The 19,393-nt window shown below is 43.2% G+C and overlaps 1 pseudogene across 1 annotated transcript in view; it reads left to right on the plus strand.

Moving 5' to 3' along the window:
- Positions 1–1,972: 1,972 nt before the first annotated feature.
- The window catches only part of LOC308354997 (stress-induced-phosphoprotein 1-like), a 44,007-nt pseudogene continuing 26,586 nt past the window's right edge, over positions 1,973–19,393 (plus strand). Inside the window, exon 1 of the transcript in view lies at positions 1,973–2,100. The product of the transcript in view is annotated as a stress-induced-phosphoprotein 1-like (transcript). The remainder of the gene's footprint in view (positions 2,101–19,393) is intronic.

Here is a 19,393-nt window from a genome sequence, read left to right on the forward strand (position 1 = left end):
TCTGCCTGCCTCTCTGCCTACTTGTGATCTCTGTCTGTCAAATAAATAAATAAAATCTTAAAAAAAAAAAAAAAGAATCTCACCCTTCCTTCCTTGTTGAGATTAAGTCCCACCTTCTTTATGAGGCTTTCCTGAGCATCCACCCACAAGTCAAAGTCTCCCCTCCCTTTGCAGTTGTGGAACGTTGTGGAACGTTGTTTCCTCCAGTCATTTGTCAATTATATACAAATCTTCTGGGGCACCTGGGTGGCTCAGTTGGTTAAGCATCTGCCTCAGGCTCAGGGCATGATCTTGAGGTCCTGGGATCAAGCCCTGTGTAGGCTCCCTGCTCAGCAGAGAGTCTCCTTGTCCCTCTCCCTCTGCCCCTCCCCCACTGTTCAAAGTCTCTCTCTCAAATGAACAAATAAAATCTTTTTAAAAAAATTATATTATTGTCTCTATTATTGTCTTTTGTCTTCATGCCCTATTTCTATTATTGTCTTTTGTTTTCATGCTCTATTTCTCTAATTACATTGAGAGCTTCAAACATGATGTGGTGTCTTATGTGTCCCCTGTACCACTCACAATTGTTCATACAGCACTAACTTGCTCACAATACGTTTATTCATTCATTTGGCAAATATTTCTTGCATATTTGCTAAGTGTCAGGAACTATTTTCAGCTCTGGGGATACAACTGTAAATAAAACAGATGGGAAAATTCTACCCTTGGCAAACTTATATTCTAGTAGAATAGAAATAAAATAAGTGAATATTATATTTAAAAATATAACTTTATTAAGCTATAATAAGTAATTGTTATAACATGCACATAAATATAATAAATAACTGAAGTATACTAAAGTATGTTAAATAGAGATAAGTGCTGTGGAGACAGAGCAGGGCTCAGGGTGGGTGTGGTGAGGAGTGATACAAGTACCCAGTAAATATGTACTGATTGATCTTCCCCCTCAGATATGTCTTTAAATTATTTTACTGACTTTGCAAGTTTATTTGATGAAGTTCAACCTCCTTTTCCATAGCACTTGTGGAATCAGTTCATTTTCACATATTTCCTCTATTCATTTAAAAATTATTTTTTTAGGGACACCTGGGTGGCTCAGTCTGTTAAACATCTGACTCTTGATTTCGGCTCGGGTCATAGTGTCAGGATTGTGAGATCAAGTCCCATATTGGGTTCTACACTCAGCTCGGAGTCTGCTTGAGATTCTCTCTCCCTCTCCCACCCCCTCTGCCCCACCCCACATGCTCTCTCTCTCTCTACATCTTTCTCTCAATAAATAAATTAAATTAAAATAGATAAATAAATAAAATATTTTTTAAAAACATTAAAAATTATTTTTTAAATCTATAATTAATCAGGTCATTGACATTTTATTAAATGTATCCTTAAAGATGCCCTCAAATCCCAAAGAACAAGGGTTGCAAACCCAAATGCTCCCAGGGCCTGGCTGGAGGGCAACTCGGGGTGGGAAGCCTTATTTTCTTGCCAGGCAGGATTCCAGGCCTCGTGTTGCCAGATTCTTCAAGTGAAACCAGAAGTCAGATGTTTTAATCTATCAACAAAACCTATTTTAAAATATATCACACAGGCCAAACCGGACAGCTCTTGTCTGAATCTGGTCTACAGGCTTCCTATCTGCAACTTTTGCCATAAAGAATTTGCCTATCTTCATCACTTCTACATTGCTCATTCCTGTTTTTTTGAGATACTTGCCTTAATCAAAAGATGAGATTTTATCAGTATTATTATGCATAAATCTGGCCTTAATCGCCTGTAGCTCATGTATGGACATACTGGCTCTAATAACCAAGCCAACTTGTGTTTTCTGTTAACTCGTTTCAAACCACTCCATCCAAGTTTCCTTTTCATGGAATTGAAGAGTCAGGAGGGAGATTGCCGGGTGGCGTTGGGGGTCGGGGTCAGGAGTGGGAGGGGCGTCTCTTTTGATACCTCACTCTTTGGTATCCTGATGGTCATGCAGGCAACACTGTCTGCAGCCCCCCTGCCCCCTGACCGTGGGTCTACCCTGAACTCATCTCTGGAACACTTGCAGCTCACAGGCAGTGATTTTGAGCTCACTCTTCTGAAGAATACAAAGTAAGTCCACTGTGAGTCAAAATCATAAAGACAAAAAATAGGATGGTGGTTTGCCAGGGCCTGGAGGAGCAAGGAGTGAGGCATGAGTGTGTAAGGAGGACAGGGTTTCGGTTTGGGGAAAAGGAAAAGTTCTAGAGCTGCATGGTAGTGATGGAGACACAGCAGCATGAATGTACAGAATGCCACAGAGCTGTCCACTCAAAAAAGGTTAAAAGGGTAAATTTTATGTTATGTGTGTTAGACCATAGTAAAAACAAATGGCTTTTATGGATCAACGGAATAGGCCCCTATCCATGTGATGCTAAAGTTGAGTAAGATTGGGACGCCTGGATGGCTCAGTTGGTTGAGTGGCTGCCTTCGGCTCAGGTCATGATCCCAGCGTCCTGAGATCGAGTCCCACATCGGGCTCCTTGCTCGGTGGGGAGCCTGCTTCTCCCTCTGTCTGCCTGCCACCCTGCCTGTGGTCTCTTGCTCTCTCTCTGACAAATAAATAAATAAAATCTTAAAAAAAAAAAGAAAGTTGAGTAATATTTAGTTTGATACTTTCTTATTTTTTTATGTTTTATTTTTTATGTTTTTTAATATTTGTTTTTATCTAAGGAAGTTTTGCCCTATTACAATGCCAGTACTCATAAAATAAAATAAATGAACACTCTCTTTCACATGCCCTGATGGTCTACAAATGATTGGCAAGCATTGAGATACTAGACCTGGGAAATGAGGCTGGTGGCAGTACCATGTTCCAGACACTTCCAAGCCAGGAAGACAAGAAAAGGGGAAGCATGGACTAGAGGAAGGAGGAAAGAAGAAAGAAGTGAAATGGCTAAGAATGGGCAATGCTAGGGGAATTAAGCCCAGACAGAGGAAGAAAGAGGCTTGTAAGAGTTATATTGGGTCAAGCTTGGGAGCAAAGGATGCAAAATAAAGGGACAGGACAAAGAAGCTGGACTTCTTATTAGAAAGACCAGACAAAGGACTGGGACTCACAGGAAGCAGGACAGCCTTGGAGAGATGCAAGTTGCAACCATGAAAACCAGACTACATAAAGTAAAGTGTGTCAGGCTGGACTTGTGAAGGAAGCCATGTAACTATAATTCTCTCCTGTGTACTTTAGGGTCAAGCCTCCCTTATTCTACAGGAAACTTGCTATGCACATGCTGGTAGAACATTATGAAAAGCTAGGGTACTAGAAAGATGTGTGGAGGCAAGGCAATAGGTTGAAATATCAATAGAATAAGACCCCTTAAAAGAATATACACCACAGGATATTATAGGGCTTATGTAAATGTAAGGTGTTTGTCAGGATTCTTGTAGGAAACAGATGGTAAACTAATCTGTCCTGTGGCTTAGCAGAATCAACAAGGGATTATCAATAGTTGAAAGCCACTACTACCCCTGGGCCTGAAGAGGCAAGGGAAGGAATGGTGTTAGTGGATACCAGGAGGAGATGGGCCGCTGGGCACCCTGTGGCCTTCAATAGAGGAGCGTACCCAGAGCCTGACAAAAAGGGAGCTGGGACAGGAAATACCTTGACTTCTCTCTCCTCTGATTTTCTTTCTTTCTTTTTCTATTTTTAAAATATTTTATTTATTTACTTATTTAGTTATTTATGATGACATTTCAGAAGCTACCACCACGATTCTTTTCCTTAGGTCTTTTTTCCACACTTGCATCTCCATTTCCCAGTGGCCACACTCTTACCCACCGGGAACCAGGATTTTCCTCCCTGTCCCCTCCAAATTTCCCCCTCCAAGAACCAGGAACAGTTCTTTTTCTTGGTCAAAACCTGGCAAGCAGGGCGCCTGGGTGGCTCAGTGGGTTAAGCCTCTGCCTTCGGCTCAGGTCATGATCCCAGGGTCCTGGGTTTGAGCCCCGCATCGGGCTCTCTGCTCAACGGGGAGCCTGCTTCCTCCTCTCTCTCTCTGCCTGCCCCTCTGCCTGCTTGTGATCTCTCTCTGTCAAATAAATAAATAAAATCTTTAAAAATAAAACAAAACAAAACAAACAAAACACGCAAGCATTTAATATCAAGTTTGGCCAGTAGGTGTCAGCATGTATCACAAAATCGGCGATTGTTAACCCATCTTTACATTTAAACTGACTCAAATTGTGTGAGACAAATTAGTTTCTTACTTTTTCAACGTTTAGAAAGCTGTAATTCCATTTTCTTTTTTGCTGGATATATGCACAGAGATTACATCTTAAACATTTTAAAATGTAGGGAAGAATTTGAGGATAGAAGCTGCCTCCTTGATGAAAAGATTAAGAAAATAGTTTTCGTATAAAATCATTCGGTCATTGATCCATAATGACTGTTTACTGCCACCTTACTTTGTATATTCAGCAAGAAAGAAGCCAAGAGCTGTAGGAAAGAATTCTGCATGTTATAGGAAACTGAAGTCCAAAATAATGTATTTTCGCCTACTGGTTCCCTTTTTGGTAGATGTTTGTCTTAATTTCGGTGTTTCCCCCACCTTAAACTTACATATTCTGCACAGCATACAAGCGTGCCCCCAACCCCGTTTTAAGAAAGTGGAGCATGTGGATGTACCAGACAGCTTAGTGTCATCTAACTGAAATCCACTGAGCACCTGTTTTCTGTTTCTTAGTGATCCCAAAGCTTCCTGGTCACACTCAGGTTTTAAAAAAGTCTAGCCTAGGGACGCCTGGGTGGGTCAGTCGGTTAAGCATCTGCCTTGGGCTCAGTCCTGATCCCTGGGTCCTAGGATCAAGCCTCACATCGGGCTCCTTGCTGAGCAGGGAGCCTGCTTCTCCCTCTCCCTCTGCCCCTTCCCCTGCTCCTTCTCTCTCTCTCTCAAATAAATAAATAAAATCTTAAAAAAAAAAATAAGTCTAGCATAGTCCAGTACAATGAGAAGCTTCAATTTCACATCCAACTCAATGTTCTTTCTTTCCTCCCCAGGGGGGATATGACTGAGCACACCCTCCCCCCACCACCGCACTGGGGAAGGAGACATGGTCTACTCCTACCCCTCCCCACCAGGATTGAAGAAGGTGGAGGAGGGATGAAAAAAACAAAAACCTTTGTAGGGAAAGCAGGATCTCTATACTGAATAGATGCTGAACATCTCATTAGCCAGAACTAAGCACATCTGGGTAGAGGGACAAGGGCGATGTAATCTTTATATTGAATGACGATGCACCCAAGGCAAGATGACCTCTTCTAACACAACCTTTTCTGACTACCATCCTCAGTCCCTTCAAGGCTGGGTCCCTCTCACCAGCAGCCAGCTGCCTACCCAGCGTACCCGTGAGAAGTCTTGAACTACTATTTTACATGGAGTCAGCTATCACAGAAAATGGAAATATCCTTGCTTAAAAAGACTTGACACTCTTCTAGGTAATCCTCCAACTCTGGGAATATTTCTGCTCTTGATTTAGGCTGTAAGAAATAATGACAAAATGGTAACAGAACCTGTTGAGTTCCTCTTTATCCTTTGGGTGTTCTTAACACCTATTTTCCTTAGCTTTAGGGGTTTTTCGACAATTCTAATACAACAATGAGAGTTCCATTCAATATCTCAGGACCCAAGGTTTTATATGTAAATATCAGATCTGGCAATAAAGAAAGACCAACTAAATGAGGCAAGCAAAGACTCTTTTATTGAGAGTTTGCTATACAGCCAGGGAGTCAGCCTCTGTCACTTTTATTCTGGCAGAGACCCAAAGGCAGGCAGAAGGGCAGGCTAGCTTTTCAGTGGGAAAGAAGGGAGGCTTAAGGTTTCTCTAATTGAAAGCTGTTAGCAAGAGGAAGCTGGAAGCCACCTAAACAAATGGAACATCCAATGTGATTGGTTAGGAATGCGTGTTTGAGTCTCTTTGATTGGTCCTTTTGGAAGTGTGGAGACAAATTAGGGAAACTGTTCATTATTATTATTATTATTTATAACTGTTTATTATTATTTATAGAAATTACTGTTTAGCTTCCTGGATTGTCACTAAAGATAGCAGTCTGGTTTCCTGTAAGTCTAACTTAGAGCAAGCAAGCTTCTTAGGCTGTTTATTGTAGAAATGGGGTTGGTTTCCTGGGCATGTTGCTATGGGTTCTGGGTCTGGGTTCCAGGTTGGGGTTTTTGTTTTGTTTTGTTTTGTTTTTTAAGTGGGCTTCATGCTGGCCTGGGCGTGGAGCCCAACTTGGGTCTTGAACTCACAACCCTGAGATCAAGACCTGAGATGAGATCTAGAGTCAGACGCTTAACTTACTGAGCCACCCAGGTGCCCCTCAAAGTTCTATTTTTATATACGGTCTGGCCATTGTTCACATATTCAGTCTCAGAAGCAAGCAATAAACTTGTCTTTATCAACTATGATAGTATCTCACATTTACATCATGTTTTATAAGTTACAAAGTACATTAATGTGTCTTTTTAAGACTAGTAAGTATAAAAATCCTGCAGGACTTTGTTATCTTATTGTAAAGCTGAGAAATAGACTCAGAAAAGTCAAAGGTCAAATGATTTCCCACTGTCACAAAACTGCTAAGGAGCCGAGGGGTGTGATGACCACGCATTCTGATTTTCCTAAGAAAATTTTGAAGTGGGAGAGTAAGATTCTTGTCTCACAGAGTCGAAGAATGATTCTTGTGGACAAAGGAGAGTGAGTAAAGCAATAGAGTTTTATGAAGCAAGGATACAGAAAAAGCTCTCAGAAGTGAGAGGAGGTCCCAACAGGGTTGCCAACATGGGCCTCCACTCACAGTCTTTTATTTAGAACTGACCTGGGAGCTTGTGGCCTTATCATTCTTGTGATGTCTTAGTTTGAGGAAGGGCCGGTGATCTCTCTTTAATGGCTTAATTCTTCTTTGGGGTCTGGTCATGTTATGCCCCAATAACGGGTCCGTGATTAAAGGAGCGAGACTGATACAAAGCGAAGGTCAAGCAAAGCTTTACTTCGCGCCAAGCATCAAGAATCTAACCGAACGTTCGGGGCCGCACCTCTTACAAGAGAGGGCGACCCTTCTCTGTTTCACAGTCTAGCTTTTAAGGGCAAAGGCCATGCGGTTGGGCCTGGCCACGCACAGGTGGCCAATGAGATTGTAACACACACAGGAAACTCCACAGTGATGCTAGGTGACCAATTGAATTATAATTTACCCTAGCAGACATTTGAACCAGCCTATTACACCTTGATTAGGATTGGCGCCAAAAGGGTTCCCAAAGGGCGGGGGCCCATGCTCCTTGGTAGCTAGGGAGACAGTATGCAACCCCCTACTGATCGGATGTCTCCACCTGGCCTGACCCATCTTTGTATCTGGGCATTGTTACCTGGAGCTGGTTTCCAGGACCCGCCTTTAAGTGAATCCCCTGGGGGAAGGGGAACAGGACAGTTCAAGGGCTTAACAACAAGGTTTTGTTTAACCTCAATGAAAGCCTCTTGACAAAATATAAACATAAAATAGGTCCTTACAGTCACAGTGTGACTGCCATTAAAAGACCCCACGGTCACATGCAGGGCAGGGTGGTCTGGTTTGTTCCCTTATCTCTGGTTTCACTGTGCCTCAGCGTTTCTGGGATTTCTGTGAGCCTGATCATGTAGGTCCCTACCTGTCTCCCTCCCCAGCCCCACCTTTCCCTTACTCAATGAGACCCTTCAGATGTGTATGGGTGGTCATACACTTGGAGGATGACTGCCAACATGTATCTGGAGGGGAGGAGGTGGATATAAAGGAATTTGTAAAGAATTTTTTTATATGTTAAAGTAGGCCTACAGGATCCTGGGGGTCAGGCTAAGATTGCCTTTTGCCCTTAGCAAAATGTCAATATCCAGGCAGTTGAGTCTTTAGGGGAATGTCATTCTGCCTGTTTCAAGGACTTACAGGTAGTAAGGAAATTTAATGATTTTTCTTCTTTGTTTCATCACATCAGTTTCTGTTCTTTTGTCCTAGTCTGCCATCCTGTTAAAATCCCTGTTACTGTGAAAAGTTCATTGGACAGTTAGGTGGTCAGGGCCGGAGTCCCCAACAAGAAAAGATGGCGTCAGGTCAACCACAATAAAACGGCACTAACATCCTGTTTTGCAGCCTAGACAGGACAACACTAGTGGTCTGCTTTGTGGCCTTTGCAGAAATGACTTCTGCAAAATGTCCTAAAATAAGGCAATTAACCACAGAGGATTTGTCACTATCACAGACAAGGGGCAGTTAAGACCTAAGCTCCCAGAGGTCAGCAAAAAAGACCATCAGCATGCTGACATTAACCTAATAGGTAGACAGAGATGTGACCAAAGCCCTGATTGGCACTACTCAGCACACCCTGATAGCTCAAGATGGTTCCACAAAAGTGCTGTAAAACCCCCTAAACTTAGAAACTCCAAGGCAACCCTCTCAGGCCCCCTGCCTCCCCAGGAGCCTTGTACTCTTGCTCAGTAAGCTTTGCCTTCCACTCTCCCTCCTGTCTACCTCTTCATTCTTTGAAGGGCGGGACCAAGAACTGTGGGCACTAAAGGCAGAGAAATCCTGCAACATTCCTATCAGACATGCCCTGGTTTGTACAATAAATCATCTAGTCATTTTATCCTACCCAGCTGCTTTGTTTACCCGGTTTTATTTGGCCCACTCCCCAGTCAGTATCCACCACCACCACCACCCCCGCCCACCTCCAGGCCTTTGCCAAGGTCTGCTGGCTCAGTGCACTCCAGTCCAGTGACTTCTTTAAGAGAAAGTTCTCCTTGAAATCTGTTCCATTGTTAACTGGTTGATGAGGGTCAGTCACAACAGGTTTCTGTTAAGTGATAATTAGCTAAATGAAACTAGAAATGTGAAAATAGGGCTTGACATTTAATAGCCTAATGTCCCTTCAGGAATCAGCAGTAACAGCTTCAATGTTTGTCATAAACACTACGGAGAGATGATATGCATTAGTGTCAATGTTTAACATCTCACCCAGGGCAATTTTTACCAAGCGAGGCCCCCGAACTATAAAAACTCACTGAATCCTCTAAAAAACAAAACAAACAAACAAACAAACAAAAAAACTGTGTAAATGAACCAGTTACAAACCCATTCAAAATTATTTCCCTTCAACAGTAGTTGGAGCAGAAAGTCAGTTATTTTCTGCAGTCAATTAATTCAGGCTTTCTGAATGTCTGATTGCCTTAAGCAACCCTACAGAGAGGCTTTTTGTTCTAGAACAAAAAGCTGTCTGCATAGTTTATGTTAATGAAAACCCGCAGGTGGTAAATGGCTGCTCCTCCGAATGAAGGCAAACGGCTACTTTGAGACTATTGAGATGCGATGGGGGACTAGATTTGAGAAAAAGGAAGCTGCTGCAAGAAATAAATTGGTCACTCCTGGTCCCTTTGTGAACCTTGGGATCTCGGGCTCAGCCACCCTCACAGCCCTCAGCCCACTCCCCCCACCCCCATTCTCCTCTCCGCTGTGATCCTTCAATTAATAAACTCCACTGGGAAGGAGGATCCTTTCAGCTGGTGTCAAACCACCCCCTCTCCCAAAACTTTCCATAAATCATTCAATGCAGGGATTCTTCACAGCAGGAAATGGACCTCTTGGAGCTCAGCTTTAATTTTACATTATTGTTAGAACTGCAAGAGACAATCTGATCCATGCTCCTAATTTCTGGCAAGGAAGATATTAAAGGTGGTAGGCCAGTTTTACTGGTGAGTCATCTGAGTCGCCTCGCGGGGAATAGAACCCCAGCCTCCCCAGGGCAGCCTCCATTCCCTGGCACCTTCTGTGCCACTAGCTTGAGGCTGAAAAAAGGCCATACCGAGCCTGCAGATAGCGTTATGTTCTGAAACGCCATTTGTATGTCACTTGTTTAGAACTTGGCACACATCTTCTCCTAGAAAACATACTTGTTTAAATGTTGACAAGGGGGGCACCTGGGTGGCTCCGTGGGTTAAGGCCTCTGCCTTCGGCTCAGGTCATGACCCCGGGGTCCTGGGATCAAGCCCCTCATCCAGCTCTCTGCTCAGCAGGGAGCCTGCTTCCTCCTCTTCTGCCTCTCTGCCTACTTGTGATCTCTGTCTATCAAATAAATAAATAAAAATCTTAAAAAATAATAATAAAAAAAAATAAATGTTGACAAGGTTCTCTGGCCAGTCTAAAACCCATTTTAAGCCCTATCACTGTTTCAATCTTTGAAACAGCCCAAGCTCCCCACCTCCCAAACTCAAGTGTTGGGCCTGATGTTTGTCCCTAAGGCTTTCTGAAAGCTAAGCCTTGAGTTTGTGGGGAACCCCATATGGGCCAGAGGGTAGGGAAGGAAAACAGGGCTGATGGAGGAGCAAGACTGGGGCATGTCTTGGAGGCTTGGGAGAAGACCAGTAGAGAAGTGGTCAGTTTGGGAGCTTTGACCACTGTGGTCAGGAGATGAGGAGAGTTGGAGTTTTCAGGGATGAGAACAGTCCAATAATGAGGCCATGGAAAGCCAGTGATGGGGGAGGAATGAAGGTTATTTTACAAGCTGTCCTTTCATAAAGTAGATCTTCTAATAAGTTATAAAATATCTATATGAAATTAGGGTACATTTGGGGGCATGGTTCTCTTGTATGACAAGAGAAATGAGAGTAAGTCCCAGCAAATACTCCCTTGGAGGGGTAAGTCCCTGGAGTGGTGCATCCTGGGAAAGCAGCCTCCTCACAAGACAGTTATGGATCCCCAGCATGGCCTGTTGTGGAAGTTCTGAGGCGACCGAGAAACTCAAGCGGCACTCGGAGAGCTGGGAGAACACAGCTTTATTATACCCGACGGAGTCAGCGGATCCTTCCCAAAGTCTGAGCACCCGGTCTTTGCTGGGACCATTATTTATAGGCAAACTAGGGCTTTTTCCTGGTTTCTCACAGCTGATTGGCTTGGGAGTCTCCCGGTAGTTCTTAAGGCTATGCGGAAGTGACTTGGTAAAGTGCCAAGTCATCCTTTGGGGGGAAGTGACTTGGTGGAGAAGTGCAAAGTCATCCTCAGTGGCTCCTCATCTCAGTGAGGTGGCCATTTTGGGCTTTCTGCCTCAGGCCCATGCCAGATCTCAGGCTTCCACCAAGCAGACTTGCCCTCAGGAGGTTCCTGGATATGTGAACTGAAAGTGCTAAGCCTCTGCCTTCTTGGGATCCCAAATGTGGAGCATCTTTGGCTAAGCTGGGCTCTGCCCCCAGGATTTCCCACAGTCTTGGTTGCAATCCAGAACGCATTGACATCATGACAGTAGGGGCCTGGCAGAGCATCTTGGACTTTGTAAGACCCATTTTCAGTGCTGATGCCCTCGGAAGCCATAGCCTGCTGGACTCACCAGACTTTGGTGGGTTTGAAAATGTAAATTTGGGGGCACCTGGGTGGCTCAGTGGGTTAAAGCCTCTGCCTTAGGCTCAGGTCATGATCCCAGGGTCCTGGAATCGAGCCCCGCATTGGGCTCTCTGCTCAGCGGGGAGCCTGCTTCCCTCTCTCTCTCTGCCTGCCTCTCTGCCTACTTGTGATCTCTCCCTGTCAAATAAATAAATAAAATCTTAAAAAGAAAGAAAATGTAAGTTTTATTATCATTCAAGAATAGTGAGACCAACAGGTCAGGAAACAATTGCCCATGAAAAGACAGTTACTCCTAGCTCCCAAGAGAAGGGAGGGTGCCACACCACAGTGAGGGATAGGGAGGCACAAGGGAACAACCAAGGTTGTTCAGTAGCAAAAGGAACTCAGGAAGAATGTGGGCAAATATGTTTATTGTAGTTTCTGTGGGAAGAAACAGGTGAGACGCTGTAAACAGGTTGAGGATTAGCTAGTTTGAATAATTTTGGTGGGCTCTGGGGTATAGGAGCTATCTCTAGTTGTCTGCTACCTGGCCCTGGGGTGATTAGGGTATGAGAACAGTGGCCTCAGAGAGAGGCTGATGGAGGAGGGGGTGGGGGTATGGGCTGTGTATTGGTTAGTTTGCACATGAAAGGAGAAATCTGAGAAAGTCTCCTATCTCTAGGCAAACCCTGGGAGAGAGTCTATCTATAGCTACCAAGGCCCCGAGTTGTCAAAGCACCAGAAATGAAGAAAATAAAAAGACATAATTAATGCAGTACTCCCTGATATAGCAGGAGTGTGGAAACTGGACTGATTTCCTCTTTGGCTGACGTGAGATGCCCCCTTCCTTACTCGATACTCACCCCCCATGGTTGTTGGACAATTCAGGGTAGGAGATACTGTGCTTCCTGCTAGTAAGGCAGATGGGGCCTCAAGCAAATAATTAGAAAACTGGCAGAGATGTGATCACGTTTGATCTCTGAATTTGTACAGTATTCCACAGTTATAATAACGAGGCTTCAGTTGATTAGGGTCTGTTGGGGAGAAGTTTTTCCCCCTCTATCCTTTGTGATATTTTGACTGGTCTAATGAACAACTTACAGGTTAACAGAAGAAAAATAAGTTTGGTTACATACATCTGTAGTGCCTATAAGACTATGAGACCCAAGGACAAGTCCAGCAATTGGGCTTTATATGCCATTTTGAACTAAGGAATGGGATAGGGGCCTGAGTCTTCACAGGGGAGGATAATTCATAGGACAAGAAGAACAGGTATTTGCTAATTAGATATTTGTCCTGCCATACAGATAGGCCATTCAGGTAAAAGTTATCTCTGCTAATAGTGTGGTTGCTCACTCTCTCTTTCTCTCTCTCTCTCTCTGAGCCAGGCCCCCTATCTAAATTCTTCTGGGCAGTTAAGGGAGAGGTAAAAGTCTTGTGGGGCGTCTGGGAGGCTCAGTAAGTTCAGTGTCCAGCTCTTGATTTCAGCTCAAGTCATGATCTCGGGGTCCTGGGATTGCTCTGTGTCTTCATCATTGTCATAGGGCTCCCCACTCAGCAGGGAATCTGCTTGTCTCTCTCTCCCTCTGCCACTCCCCCTACTTGCATGTGCTCATGCTTTCTCTCTTTCAAGTAAATAAATAAATCTTAAAAAAAAAAAAAAGAGTTTTTCTTGAGTCCGCTGGGTCTTTATTGTGTTCAGCTCAAAATAATCTACTTGTTCAAGGGACATATTTTGGGGTTACATATTCTGCTCCTCTTCAGCTCAAATATACAGAAAGAATTATAAAGCATTTCATTTCAAAACTTCTCTGCAACTTTTATTATTCTATGAAGATGAAAGAAAAAGGGAAATGGATGAATATTTAAATCAATTTAAAATGAATTAACCTGGGCAGACATATGGAATTTAGGATAATTCTTCAAATGCTGCAAACTTTCAGACAATTACATTTTGACGGGGATCAAACCCCTCAGTAAACATATGAAGGGTATCACGATAGGCTATCCTCAAATATGTCTCTGGTGTATTATTTTGTGTTAAAAGACCATTGAGAACCAGCAGGCACAAAAAGAGCTCTTTACCTCCCCCAACTACCTAAGAATAGAGTATAAATTTCTTCTTTTATAAAGGAAATTCACACTTATAAAGGAAATTTCCACGTAAAGATGTCTCCATATGAGGAAGAAAGCTACTCTCAGAGATAACATTTATGTTCCAAGAAGCTTTTATCAGTGTAACAGGACAACCCTTATTTGTCATAAATTTCTTCCCCTCCCCTTCCATAACCTGGCTGTCCTGACCAGAAGCCCTAGAACTCTTTTCCTTTGTCTGGCCTATCATGGTACATAAGTGTCAATCATCTGCTGCTTCCTTGAGCCATGTTTTTCTGAGTGTGTAATTAAAACTGTTTTTTCTCATGACTTTTATAATAGTTTGATTAATGGGCCCTAGACATTAAATCTAGGAGAGCAGAGGGGATAAGATTTTTCTCCTACATGTATGACCAAATACTGAGATATATTCTATCTCAGTACTGAGATATATTCTTATTCTATGCATGTTAGGCTATGAGATTATTCTTCAACCTAATTCTCATCTTCTTTCCTCAAAGAATTTCTGGGCAATGCCTCCTGAGATGCTGTCCGCAGTATCTGATTTATCATTGCATGAATGTCACATTATTGAGTGAATAGGGGTTAGGACAGAGGTTTCAAAAATGGAAAAGCTACAAGCCTTGTTCCCAAGGAGCTCGTGGACTAGGGATGAATGATTCTAAATGTCTTCTGGGTCATGGATCCCTGATCATCCCTGTAAAGGTCCATGGACTGCAGATTAAGAACTCTGGTTCATCAGGGAAGGCAGAAAGGTAAATTATACTAGAGAGTGTTTGATACCATAGAAGTCTGTATAACAATGGTTCTCAATCTTGGCTGCACGTAGAAACATCTAGAGCCCTTTTTAAAAACATCAGTGCCCTGGTCCTATACCCAAAGGCCATGATTTAGTTGGTCTGAGTTGCCACCTGGGTATCATGAGTATTAAAAAGGTAAATAAATGAAAAAAATATATTTTTAAAAGATTTTATTTATTTATTTGACAGAGAGATCACAAGTAGGCAGAGAGGCAGGCAGAGAGAGAGGGAAGCAGGCTCCCCACTGAGCAGAGAGCCCAACGCAGGGCTCCATCCCAGGACGCTGAGATGAGGACCTGAGCTGAAGGCAGAGGCTTAAACCACTGAACCACCCAGGCGCCCCAGTGAAAAAAAATCTTAAAAAAAAAAGAAAGAAAGAAAGTGCACCTGGTGGCTCAGTTGGTTAAGTGTCTGCCTTTGGCTCAGGTCGTGATCCCAGGGTTCTGGGATTGAGTCCCACTTCTGGGTCCCTGCTCAACAGGGAGTCTGCTTCTCCCTCTGCTCTTCCCAGCCACGTGTGTGCTCTTGTGCACGCTCTCTCTCTCTCTCTCAAAAATAAATAAATAAGTAAATCTTTTTAAAAAGAGTATTAAAAAGGCCCCTAGTCCCTGGGGGGATTCCAATTCCAAATACTGACAAGGTTCTGCAGAAGCATAGTGAGGGAGTGATTAGCTCTAGCTCTCCCCAGAGCTAAAGTAGCCCTCCTACCCATTCCCATTAGGACACAGAGACATGTAGCTGAATAGGCAAGAAGCAACACTCATCACAGGAAAACCCACCAAGAATCAAATGTGAAGGGAGAAACAAGGCTAGATCTTGGAGAACAGTTTGGGGCAGGTTGGGGAAGCAGTTCAGAACTTCATATCTGGATGGAGAGGGAGCATTAAAATGCTGTTTTCAGACAGCATTTGGGACATGCTCTTAGAATATGTTTGGTGATTGATGTTGTACCTGAGTTTTCATGTCCGAGAGAACACCAAGGAGCCGACACCGATGCAATCACATAAGGTTTTTTGTTTTGTTTTTTTTTTAAGATTTTATTTATTTATTTGACAGAGATCATGAGTAGGCAGAGAGGCAGGCAGAGAGAGAGGAGGAAGCAGGCTCCCTGCCGAGCAGAGAGCCCGATGCGGGGCTCGATCCCAGGACCCTGAGATTAGGACCTGAGCCGAAGGCAGAGGCTTTAACCCACTGAGCCACCCAGGCGCCCCTCACATGAGGGTTTATTTAACAAGCTTAAGCTTGGGCCCAAGTATAACCAACGCAGCGGAGTAAGTACTTGGACCCCGAGCTTAGTTAAGGCAGGGGTATTTATGGGTTCCTATTACTAAAGCAGGGTGGGAATTCCTGTTTACTAAAGCAGGGTGGGGCTTCTTAGAACTAAGGTAAAGTAGAGGAAAGTTCAGCCCTTGGGCACAGGGGTCTGAGATGGCTGCCAGAGCTAAGATGGCTGTACTTATGCTAAGGCTAAACCTGAGCTGGTATCACCTTAATTTTTCTTGGCCTCCACATTTCCCCCTCTCAGAGGAACCTAAGGAAGGACCCAGTCATGGGTCCAGGCTGGTCTGAACAACAAGGTCCGGTGGTTGGTATTGCTGTCTGAGTACCATGAGCTGAACTGTACTGATTCTGTCTTTGACAAAAGTAAGCGATGTTAGTGGGGTAAGTGAGAATTGCACAGTCTTAGCTTTAGGGGATTGTCCTTGTGGGGCTGACTTTTCCATTCTGGGACGAAGTCCTTGAGAACGGCGTGGCTGGCAAGACGTGGGTGTAGTGGACCCAAGGAGTAATCCCATCAACCTTGAGAGCGGGGGGGAGTGGTCAGGATCACGATGTAGGGTCCCTTCCATCGAGGCTCCAAGTTTTCCACTTGGCAACAGCGCATCCAAACCAGGTCCCTGGGTTGGTAAGGATGTGGTTCCAGCTCCGTCTCCGTCTCAGTGTGGGCAGTTAGGATCCCTGCGTGGGCTAGACAGACTGTAATGCCTGCAGTGACTGGAGCACAGACTGATCAGTCATCGTTAAGGAGGAGGGCCTGATACCCCGTCACTCCAGCGTTTGTCATCCACTGGTCTGGTGGAGTCCGGAGAAGGCCCTCGATAGCGTGAGTGGTGGTCAAGATGAGATTTTGAACCAAAGTCAATTTACTTGCATCCTTGACCAGGAAGGCTGTGGCAGCAATTATGTGGAGGCAAGGGGGAACCCAGCCACTACTGGATCTAGTTTCTTGCTAAGATAGGCTACTGGCCTTTGCCAAGGCCCCAGTCTGAGTCACAACTCCTTTGGCCACCCTTGTCTCTTTATCCACATAAGTGGGAGGGCTTGGTAACATCTGGGATGGCCAATGCTGGGGCACTCAGTAAGGCTGTTTGTAATTCCCTAAATGCTCCTTATATCTGGGGCTGATTGACTGCAAAAGCAAGATCGTCTAAATGAGCTATCGTGCAACTTCTCTGAAGTTTATCTCAAGTTGTCTAGCTTAGGCAAACAAACATTTAAAAATAATCAAATTTAGAATTTAACACCCATAAATGTGTGTTACTAAAACATAATTTTTCTCTCTAGAATAACCCTCATTTCCAGAGATAGTCAAATCAGGACTAATTTATTTGAAAAACAAGTCCAGTTTTAACAAACTTGGCCTAATTATTTACAGACGCTCAGCAAGAACAGTAAGTATGATCATACAGATCTTTTAGAATCTGCTTTGCTGGAACTTCTTATAAGGAATCTCTAGGTTGAACTTTTAGTAGCCTCTCCAGGCCAGAAGCCAAGCCACGTAGTTGCCATCAGACATGCCTGCAATACCTGTCGATTTGGGTGAATTCCTCTTCCTGAGGTCCTGCCCCTACCAGGAAGAGACATTCTTTACTCACCTGGTGAGGCTGCTGGGAACTCTGTAAGCAAGGTATCAGGCCAGCAGTTCCAAAGGGCTTTACGTCTCCAGGTTTTATAAAGTCAACCTTAGTTCCTTTAAGCTGTCCGGTCATATCTGAGTCTTTTCAAATATGACATTCCAGTTAAAGCCTTGGTAAAATAACCAGTGTTTCTAATGGTGTCCTGTTACAAGGAGAACAGATTCTTATTGAACTTATGCAAATGACTGATTGCCATGGAAGAAAGAAACTTGCTGAGACCTTTTGGTTTCAGAGGGTTCAGAGAGAAAAGTTGAATGCCTTGATTGGTTTACAAATGAATACTTTTACAGCTCTGTAAGTTATAGATAACTTAAAACAAAAGTTTCCCTAGTCTGGAAGAGCAAACATTACAGAACCAGTCATGTTTAAAATAAAACAAAACATTAAGAGACACAACATTACAATATTTTTAGTTCATTTAGTCCCATATTGCTAATTCTGGTTTATTCCGAATGCAGTTTTTACTTCTGGGAATTCTTACCCATTTCAGTTCCAGGATTTTAATGTATCAAAGACCTGTATTTGTCCTGAAAGTCTCCCATATGAATTTCCTTTAGGGCAGAATTCATCTTATAAAAGAATCAAAACAATTACAAATGACAAAAACTCAGAATAGATATGGTTAAATATCAAGTGATGACCCTTACCAAAACATTAAAACTTAAGGAAATGTATAGAACCTCTAGAGTAGTTACAGCATTTACCCAAATGTAACCCAAGGTTTATCATTGGTTTAGGAGTACTCCCTGAGTAACAGCATATCAAGGAAAAGCCATAATAAGTCACAGAGATCTCATTTACAATTTTGGGCGGGCAAAGAGAAAACCACTTACATTTTCTTAACAGCAGATCAATTAATCTAAGAAAACTTTGTCCTTTTGAACAGAGAGAATTTCAGTCTTATACCAATGTACCTTTAAAACCCATTCATTTCAATCTTAGTCCGTCCTGACCATCCTAAATTCCATTCCAAAGATTTCCCTTCACAAACCTTCTACAACTTTCCTTTGCATTCAAGTTTTGTCAAGTCATTTCCTTCCAAACAACTATCTCATAGGACAAAATTACCTTTTACCTTCAACAAAATGTACTCCCATTCCTTAAATCTTTCTTACATATCTTCTACTTTCCTACATACAGAGTTGCTTCCTTTATTTCCATCAGTCTTACAGTTAGCAGAATTTTGTACTCTTAGTAACACTTTTAGTTATTAACCTCTAGTCAGTTATTAATCAATTGTGAACGGTTATAACAGAATTCTTTAGATGCCAATTTATGAATCAGTTAAACACAAACCATGCTTACTAACAGATTTAAATACTCTTATTTTATTTGCTGTAAGAAGTCAAAAGCACAAATCTATGTTCAGTAATCAATGACTTAGCATTTTATCCTCTTTGGAAAAGACCTAGATGTCCAACAAATTTAATTCCATTTGACATCCAAGCAAAACTTTAAACTTTCAGGTTACCAAAGACTTTGAAAGCTATCTCAGCAATTACCCATTAAAACTTTGAGACAGACAATTAACCATCAGTTTAGTCATCTCTTTGTTAACAGACTTTAATACAAATAACACGAGCTTATTTGATCTTAAGTAAGCTTTGATTGAAGTTTCACATTTACTGCTGTTAACTCAAAAGACATGTTCATCCTAATTAACCCAACAAACGTAACTTAGTTCAAATACTGATTTATGTTCCACCTAGACCCACTCCACTTTGAATGTTTACCTGAGACACAGGTGGGAAGATCCCGAGTGGGGGTTGTTAGGTCCAAGGGGTGCTCTTCTTGCTCCTTGACAGTGAAGAACAGAACAAAGTGCCACCAGAGGGCAGAGAAAGGGTTCCCAGTTCTAGGGCTCATCAGCTCCAAGAGAGGAGCAGATGCCATGCTTTCCCGCCAGCAAGGGGGAGGGGCTAGGCAGTCCCAGTCCGGCCAGAGACGGCAAGGAACTTCCCCAAAACAAAGGTAGTTTCGGCAGCTACTTGGGAATATTCCTTAAAGTCTCTGTCTCAAGTTAGACTAACCCCAGCTGGCTCCAGTTATAGCCCTTAACACATGAAATGAGTGAGGGAGAAGCTCCACATCTATTAGGAGGAATGGAGAGATGAAAGTCAGAGTCCCCTTACTCTCTGCTTGCCTCATTTCTCCAAACACAACAACGCAACAGACAACAAAAAGACAGGACAAAGACAACCGCA

This window comes from Martes martes, assembly GCF_963455335.1.
Source record: "Martes martes genome assembly, chromosome: 14".
NCBI classification, from domain to species: domain Eukaryota; kingdom Metazoa; phylum Chordata; class Mammalia; order Carnivora; family Mustelidae; genus Martes; species Martes martes.